Source organism: Pristis pectinata, chromosome 13, assembly GCF_009764475.1.
Source record: "Pristis pectinata isolate sPriPec2 chromosome 13, sPriPec2.1.pri, whole genome shotgun sequence".
Lineage (NCBI taxonomy): Eukaryota > Metazoa > Chordata > Chondrichthyes > Rhinopristiformes > Pristidae > Pristis > Pristis pectinata.
In genome coordinates this window covers 44,698,539-44,708,239 of record NC_067417.1, presented here as the reverse complement: position 1 = coordinate 44,708,239, position 9,701 = coordinate 44,698,539, and the positions used below count along the sequence as shown (strand labels likewise).

Genomic DNA, 9,701 nt, shown 5'->3' with positions numbered 1-9,701 from the left:
AGGTTAGAATTGTTTTAAAGGCAGGACATTAAAACAATGAACACGCTAATATGAAAGGCTGTGGTAGGATGACCAGATTTCTCATGTCCCAGGGAGGATAATATGATCAATGTTAACAACTCTTTTCTACATCGGCTATTTCACCCATCGTTAAACTGCAGCTTTTCCACGTCAACGCTTGTTACAAGTTCAGAAGAAGAGTTCGTGTTAATTCACAGGCCAGGTATCTTTTAATGACGGTCCCGTTTCAAGTTGCCAATCCCATGTTACAAATCGGTAATACTTAAACCCCTACTCCCCCCCCCCCCACGAAGTCTGTAAATGGAGGGAGAATAAAACATCCGAGATCGAGATGAATTAATTTCTGCTTGGCCTAAAATCAAAGGATATGGAATTGATAACAAATAGAATTGAAGCCCAGATCAACCGCCAACTAACTGAACGGCGGAGCGGCTTCGAGGGCTAAATCTCCTCTTATTCTTCGGTTTGTCTCCTGATCAGACGACTATACCTGTACTTCTTTGTTATGATTCACCAGACATCGCATCCGATACATGAAAAAATGTTTCGGCACTCGGTTCGCTCTCCTGGTGAAGGTTTCTGATCGGAAATCCCCATCCCAGTCTCTTGAATTGTGAGGACCGAATTCTAATCTCCATGTGCAACTGCTTCCCGCCTATAAACGACAGAATTCTGTGATACCTCGCTTTTTGTACCTCAGTATTCGCAAGATATGAAATATTCAAAAATGCTCAGTTTTGAATAAACACATCAGGCTGCCACCAAACCCAATCTCGCGTTAAAGCTGACATTTTGAACAGAAGTCCCTCATCATATGTTACTACCCGCTAGAATCTCCCTCTGTGTGCATTGCTTGAAATTAACTGTCATCTTGCTGTCTAGTATGAAAGAATTTAAGGTCAAATAATGGCAAACTCAGAAGTTGAAAAGCAAGTACACGGGTAGTTAACGTGAAAGGAATGTGATACGATTCGGCCAAGAGACAAAGGAGAATATGTTCGATGAAATGGAAAAAAAACCTTCAATGTAACCTTTTTTTTGCTTCAGCTCCCCCAACTCCGTTGAAAATTGTGCCCGTTGAAGAATTTTCGCCTGCTCGTAAACTCGTGTGTAAGACAGCTGCCTTCTATCCGGAGAAATTAGACATTGCCTGGCGAAGAAATAACGAGGACATTTTCACCGGAATAGAAACCGTGAAAACCCAGAACGCTGACGGATCGTATGAGGTTTCTAATTTTTTGGAAATAACGCAGCCTTCCAGGGACGACGTTGTTTACACCTGCCTGGTGTCGCATGTCTCCCTCACGGTGCCTGCCAGTTTCAGCTACATCGTCGAGCGAGGTAAGACTAAAAGTATTTGCAAGTCGGGGCAGCGGGATGCATCTCAACCGCTTTAGAAACGAAGTTGTACAGCTGTTCAAATCCGGGGAAAGGGGGTAACGTGAACCGTATTTATTCACAAAGAAGGAAAAGTGTGCAAACTGTTCAAAAGCAAATACAGCATTCTGTAATTTTTACAAGGATAATTGGTGTAAGATGAATCAAAGCATTGAAGGTATTTTGGGCCACTTACGTGGGAAAATTACAGATCATTTAGCAAAAATTTTAAGAAGAAAACCCTGAACTCCGAATAGCATAAGGACATTTCCAGGCAGGGTATCCAGGCTGCTGGGTGAAGGTTAAAATGTTAAAATGGAAATTCCAGAAATTTAAAGCGTGTCAGTTAGTTTCCCAGTGGAGCGAATGTGTTGGGAGTAGTCGAGTGTCAGAATGAGAGACACTACGGTCTTGTGTAAACAGGTTCCAACATGAATGAGCAACCACAGGTCTGATGGGTGAAAGGGTCTTGGTCTGCGTTTTGCGTGACCTCCAGCTTATCAAGGGTAAAAAAGGGAGAGACCGGAAAATGGGAATATGTTTCAGAATTTAATAATGTGTGGAGTTACAGCGTGTTTGTATAGATCCAAAATGTCAACATGTAAGTACATAGTGTAATAAGGAAGGCGAATTATAGGTGAGTTTAAATTGCGCTTGAGTCCTAGTGTAACACCATGGGCACTTTACTGTCATTGCGTGGCTGCTGTTGAGACCAATCCACGAGTTCAGTGTACAATTTTGGTCTCCGCACATATGGAAGCATGTTTTTCACTTAGACGTGGGGCAGTATGGGTGCAGTTGACTGATTCGCGAGAATATATTGAGTGGGAGGGGTCCAATCGTAGTGGAACAAAGAAGAAAGGTTGTGATCTCACTGAAACGGTTATGATTGCAGGAGAGGTTCCCAGGCAAGGTTTTCTTCCTTTAAGTACTGTGTGTTTAGAGTCATTAAATATACTCAACATGAAATTGGCAGACCTTCGGAGAATCAGAGGATATGAATATCAAAAACAGAAATGGACTTTGAAAATAGAATCTATCACAATCTCGTAAAATGGACCAAAGGAGCAAATGTTCCAATCTCATTTATGTCTCATATGTTCGCTTACAGCTGTAACTATCCATCATTCTCACGCATTTAATCTTACACTCTGCATACTTGAATGCCATTGCTTTCATCGAGTCTCTACACGCAATGTCCTTTGCTGCCAAACTATAAACTTCGGAAATCCTACGATAATCTTCGCGGTCTCATTGTCTTTCCCTAAAATGCCCATTTAACTCTGCGTTTATCACTTAACATTTCGCTATCTGTCCTAATATGGGGCCTGTTATCAAATTATGATTCTGTATACTTCAGTGAAATGGCTTGGGAGGTCTTAATATACTAAATGTTCTGTGTATAAATAGTTGTTCTTCTTCGACACCAATAAATATGGAGACACGTGTTGGGTAACAGTCCAGGCATATAGAAGGCATTGTGACCATCTACTACCTAGCGTAACATACTACAATAAAAGTAAAACATTTAATTTAAAAAAAAACACAACACGCTTGTGCATCGGGACAAAATTTAACATGAATTGTTTGCTCTATAGATTCCGTCACTAACTTGCAGCTGCTGTCTTGTGATATACCTTGCAGTCTTTGTCCACTAATGATTGAAAGACACCTTTCAAAGGCTCTGCCTTTTTGAGCTCAAGGTGTGTGTGTGTCTGTTCAAATATGTTGAAATGTTTCACAGCTTCTTACTTTTCTATTGATTTATAAGGCACTTATACTGAATTGATTCTTGGATGTACAGCGGGCGGATCGGCAATTTTAGCTGTAATTATATTTCTGACAAGACTCAGATTCAAAGCATCGCATGGTAAGAAACTTCATGATTTACCACGGGTTTTCATTTCTCTTATTAGAAAGGAGAAATAATGTGTTGATGGTATTCTCCTTCATATGGGAAAAAAGATAATTTATTGCATCGTACGAAATGAAACGGGATCTAACTGAAAACTGTGGGTGATAATAAACACGGAATCTTGTAATTCAATTATTTCATCTTCCCAACGAAATATCCATTTATCTTCCAGCACTCGTGTTTTTTCAATCACCTGGAATTCTTATGTTTTTATTTGTTAAACAAAATACCATGGCTTGTCACGATTCCTAAGCATAAGAAATTTGATTAAGATCAAGACTCTGGTAAAAAAAAATACAGTCAACTGACTTACGTCTGCCTGGTTTTAATTTTCATTGTAGGTTTAAGTTGTAACACGGCCGTTGACACACTACCACCAGATTAGTGGGCTATAATTAATGGCACCGAATATGTTTGCCATAAAATTAAGACGTTGCTGTGCAAAACCGCGAATTCAGGCAAAGGCATCTTCCATTCCCCGAGGTTCAGGTGAAGGCATATCAACCTCAAATCGCAGAGAAATGCCTAAAACTATATTAAAAAAAAACAGTGACCCATATGGGTCCGGCTAACAATTATACTAACTTTGTAACATTTCCATAGTGATCCATTTGTCACTGAAAATAGATTTCCATATTTACTCAATTAAAAAAAATCAAGATTATTTTCTTAATGTTTTTTTAATTATTTTTATTTAATCTTATTTTGGTATCAAAAGAACGATTGCCGTACCGTTTGATTTCCTAGGGCAATTTAGACATTCATCACTGATTCAATAACAGTAACTTTCCATTCAATTTTCTCCCAGGGCTGGAAATTCTCTCCGAATTCTCTCAGGTTTGCGAGTAATGCTTCAGCTGAAGACAAAACAATGACTCCTAAATATCTAATATCACTATGCTTTCGCACGCTATACAATTGTTGGGAATTATTTACTGAGACGAACAGGTCAATTGCTCCACTTCCATCAAAATTTACACAATTGTCCAGTATAGCAAAATGTATCATCATAGCGCAGCGACTGCCCGTTCTTTCATCTGGTCTTTGTTAATCAAATCTGGATCAACAAATTAGGTCTTGCCATTGGCTCCTACATCCATATTGCGGGAAATGAAAAAACGGGGAGTGGTAAGGGACATAACTTCCAATTGCAACCCAGGGATGGAAGCACGGAATTGAATGAGAATGAACTGCAGTCTGAGGCCCCGCGTTAGGTGTTCTGATAGCAAAAGAAGTGGCAGAAATTGGGAAGACTATCCCGTACATTGGACAGATTTAAACTGTTGTTTGAAAATTAGCTTTAATCTATGACCTACGTAACCGATTCGAGTGGTGGTGCTGGCTTACTCCGCATCATCTCCGGAGAGGCATAACGGGCAATAACATTGGGTGCGGGACCTTTGAAGAGTGGCGAGTCTCTGTGCGTGTGCTTGTGAGTTTCACCTTGCAAAAGTCTAAAAGAGGCACATTTGCAAGTTGTTTCTAGTTGATTGGCTAATTAACAGCAGCGAATAAAAGGAAGATAGGTACAGTATAAGCAGAGCGGCCATTGTGTTAGAGGACCTGGGTTAGAGTGGAGCACTTGAGGCATTGGCTCAAGAGGCTTCGGCTAGAGGAGACGGAGACCAAGCTTAAGTCAAGGGCAAATTTCTTTCTCTGGTTTTTCCTTTAGTGCCAGGCTAGAGTAGTTAGCATGGATCCAGTGTCAGCTGTGGGTTCATCTTATGAGATGTGGAAGTTCTGGGAGACCTCCAGTCTCCATGATAACCACATCTGCATGAGGTGCATTGGGCTGCAGCTCTTTACAGACCGTGTTACGGAAATGGAGATGCAGCTGGATGGCCTTCGGCTCCTACGGAAGAACGAAGAGTTCGTAGATAAGAGCAACAGGGAGGCAGTAACTCCTAAACTGTGGAAGGGTGGTAGCTGGTGACTGTCAGGACAAGGAAGGAGAATAGGACGGTAGTGCCGTGTACCCCTGTGGCCGTTGGCCTGAATAAAACGAATACCTCTTTGGATACTGTTGGGGGGTACGCCCTACCAGGAGAAAGCAACAGTGACCATGTCTCTGGCACTGAGCCTGGCTGTATGGTGCAGAAGGGAAAGGGAGAAAATGAGGGCGGTAGTGTTGGGGGATTCAATAGTAAGGGGCGGCAGACAGTAGATTCTGTGGACGTGAAAGAGACTCGTGCATGGTACGTTGCCTCCCCGGTGCTAGAGTCTGGGACGTCTCGGATCAGATCCACAGCATTCTGAGGGGGGAGGGCGAACAGCTAGAAGTCGTCGTACGTAATGGTACCAATGACATAGGTAGGAAAGTAGATATGGTCCTGAAGAGGGAATATAGGGAGCTAGGAAGGAAGCTGAAAAGCAGAACCTCAAGGGTAGTAATCTCTGGATTGCTGCCTGTGTAACACACCATTGAGGGTAAGAATAGGTTGATTTGGCAGATGATTTCGTGGCTGAGGAGTTGGCGCAGGGGGCAGGGTTTCAGATTTGAGGATAATTGGGATCTCTTCTGGGGAAGGTACGACCTGTACAAAAGGGACGGCTTATACCTGAACTCGAGGGGGACCAATATCCTTGCAGGCATGTTTGCTAGAGCTGTTGGGGACGGTTTACACGTTTGGCAGGGGGATGGGAACACGAGTAATAGGTCAGAGGTTGGTGCATTTACTGTACCCCCCAATAGCAGCAGAGACACTGAGGAGCAGATCGGGAGGCAGATTTTGGAGAGGTGTAAAAATAACAGGGTTGTTGTCATGGGTGATTTCGACTTCACTAATATTGATTGGCACCTCCTTAGTGTAAAGGGGATAGATGGGGCAGAATTTTTAAGGTGCGCCCAAGAAAGATTCCTGACACAATATGTGGACAGGCTGAAGATAGGAGAGGCCATACTACACCTGGGGCTAGACAATGAGCCTGATCAGCCTTCAAATTATTCGGTGAGGGAGAAGATTCTTAGAAGCAGGATTTATAGCCATTTGGAGAAGCATAGGCTGATAAAGGATAGTCAGCGTGGCTTTGAGTGGCAGGTCGTTCCGCACGATTCTGATTGAATTCTTTAAGGATGTCACAAACCACATTAATTAAGGTAGAGCAGTGGGTGTGATGTACATGGATTTTAGTAAGGCGTTTGATAAGGTTCCTCGTGGAAGGCTCATTCAGAAAGTCAGGAGGCATAGGATCCAGGGCTACTTAGCTGTGTGGATTCAGAATTGGCTCGCCCATAGAAGACAGAGGGGGGTGGTAGATGGACTGTATTCTGACCGGACGTCGGTAACCAGTGGTGTTCCAATGGGGTCTGTTCTGGGACCCCTGCTCTTTGCGATATTGAAAAGGACTTGGATGAGGTTGTGGAAGGGTGGGTTTGCAAGTTTGCAGACGACACGAAAGTTGCTGGTGTTGTGGCTAGTGTAGAAGGTTGCTATAGATTACAACAGGACATTGATAGGATGCAGAGCTGGGCTGAGAAGTAGCAGATAGAGTTCAGCCCGGAAAAGTGGGAAGTGATACACTTTGGAAGATCGAATTTGAAGGTATAATACAAGTTTAATGGCAGGACTCTTAGCAGTGTGGAGGAACAGGTGGATCTTGGGGTCCTTGGCCATAGATCCCTCTATGTTGCCGTACAGTTTTCTAGGGTTGTTCAGAAGGTGTATGGTGTGTTGGCCTTTATTAGTCGGAGTATTAAGTTCAAGAGCCCCGAGGTAATGTTGCAGCTCTATAAAATTCTGGTTAGACCACACTTGGAATATTGTGTTCAGTCCTGGTCGCATTATTATAGAAAGGATGTAGAAGCTTTCGAGAGGGTGCAGAGGATATTTACCAGGATTATGCCTGGATTGGAGGGCATATCTTGTGAGTATAGGTTGAATGAGCTAGGGCTGTTCTCTTTGGAACCAAGGAGGATGGGAGGTGACTTGATAGAGGTGTACAAGATGATAAGAAGCATAGATTAAGTGGACAGTCAGAGACTTTTTCCCAGGGTAAAAATGGCTGACACGAAGGGGCATAGTTTTAAGGTGATTGGAGGAAGGTATAAGGGGGATGTCAGAGTTAAGTTTATATACAGAGTGGTGGGTGCGTGGAACGCACCGCTGGCGGAGGTTGTGGGAGCAGATACATTAGGGACATTTGAGAGACTCTTAGATAGACACATGAATGAAAGAAAAATGGAGGACTATGTGGGAGGGAAGAGTTAGGTAAGTCTTAGAGCAGGATAAAATGTCGGCACAACATCGTGGGCCGAAGGGCCTGTACTTTTCTATAATGTTCTATGTTCAGAGAGGAAGTTATTCCATCCCATTTTTGTGTCCTGGTGCTTCTATAGACGTTCAGCCTGAGTTACAGTTTATGGAACTGTCTCAGTCTCATCGCCAGCAGTCTTAAATGTCTTCTATTGCACTGTGCACAATCACCAATTCCACATGCTGTTGGTTACTCTACATTAAACGTGACAGAGAAGAAAGAATTTACTAAAGATCGACCCCAGGAAGAACGCGCCGACTGTTCTCGGCAGAGCCGAGAGATCGGTGTAAATAAGCTATAACATAAACATTATGTGAATAGAAGTTCGTTTAACAAACTGGAGAGAAACGTGAGTAATTCTGACCTTGTTAAACAGCGTTAAGCGCGTGATAGCCAGTCTCGAGTTATGGAAATAAATCGACATTGTGGACCCTTTCAGTCTTTGACACCATCACACTGTTAAAATTATTTTCCCATTCCCAATTGTTTATTTTAAATAGAGATTGTTCTGCTATATGAATTGCTAATTAACAGAAATCAACAAGGAAAGGAACCGGACAAACGCATTGCCACCCAGCGTCACGAAAAACGTGATGCCAGTTAATATATTGACACCTGTTAGATTATTTTCCGAAATATTGGACTCGTCATAAAGTGGGTTCAAACTGTGTATCAGAGAACAGAGTACCGATAAGACATCTATTAGGTATGTGATGGCGTCTGATTTCAAGCAAGGCACGGCAATCGATAGGGCGGCTGAAAGTTCTAGGTGTGTCGACAGGGTTCAGCTTTCGAACTAATTCCATGTGCTCTTCAGGTAAAATTGTTGTCAGCGATCTGACACAAGTAACTGAAGAATGGCTCCTTGCAATGTCTGCATTCCAAATATGAAGACATGTGAGACTGATTGCCGAGAGGCTGGTACAGTTCCATAACCGGTTACTGAGTCTAAAAATCGAAAGATGTTCCAGGATACAAAAATGGACCGCCATGACATTCTGTGTGCACTCAATGTTCTTGGCCGGTATTAATCTTCGTATAATAACGGGAGGGTGGACTCTATTGTTGTTCTCTTAGACGAGAAGGTTCCTGGCATTGAATGTCAAGATAAAGCAGAAAGGAAGATCGGAAAAATAAAGTTAATATTAAATCTGTTTTAAAATGGCAGCAGTCTTATATTGACAACCGACATATAATGCAACTTTATTTTCATATTAATTCCTTCGCGCAATCACTAGATGGCGGGCTAATGGCTGATATTAACTTCCTTTTACAGACTAAATGAAGCGGAGCTGACAAGCTCATTTCCAGCATCCCAACTCCAATAAAGTATCAGCATTTAAACTTTAAGACAAATGCGCAGCGTAAGGAGGTGTAAATATTTCAATGAAAGCGAGAAACTGAGTGTCCAATGAGTTCGTGTTGACTAGCAATAAGCGTACGTTCAAGGTATTGTTTCGTTTCATTCATCAGATCCAGATAAATGAGTAACGATCCATATCACAACTGCGAGCGTGGGAGATTTTATCCTCGGTGAGCTGCGAAACCTGAGGAATCTGGCGCTGACACCGTCAATAAGCATAAGAATATGAAGAATCGGAGCAACCGTACGGCACTCGGCCTCTCAGTCCTGCCCTGCCATTCAATATAATCATGGCTGATCTGCCCTAAATCCAGTCTCCTGTTCTCTGCCAACTCCCCAAAGCCCTTAAGTAATTTGCTTCCACAGCCTTTCGGGAGAAAAAATCGAGAAGATCATCACCGACTGCGAGAACAACTTTCGACGCAGCCCGCTTTTAAATGTTGATTTGTATGCTGAAAACACGGACAGGTTTACGCAAGCCGCCAGTGCAAAATCTATTCTCGCTCACTTAGGTCAGCATCCAAATGAGAACGATACTGATGACGTGACGTTAGATAGATTTCCCAATCGCGTCTCGTGATAACCAGTCTCTTCGGGATATCCGTATGCCCATTGATTATGTAAATTCGCTTGTTTTTATTTCAATTAAAATTCATGTCCTTCAAATCAAATCACGGCTTGACATCCATAATTTCCTGCAAAGTACAAGTGCCTTGACACAAGCCAAAGAAGAATATCCCAAGCACCGTAAAGGCGAGCAAAATGTACCGT

The 9,701-nt window shown here is 42.6% G+C and overlaps 1 long non-coding RNA gene across 1 annotated transcript; it reads left to right on the top strand.

Annotated features, from left to right (window-relative positions):
- Positions 1-1,110: 1,110 nt before the first annotated feature.
- LOC127577179 (uncharacterized) lies at positions 1,111-9,385 on the top strand. The gene is made up of 3 exons (XR_007957340.1): positions 1,111-1,362; positions 3,170-3,268; positions 9,041-9,385. It is a non-coding gene; the product is annotated as an uncharacterized LOC127577179 (long non-coding RNA).
- Positions 9,386-9,701: the final 316 nt, after the last annotated feature.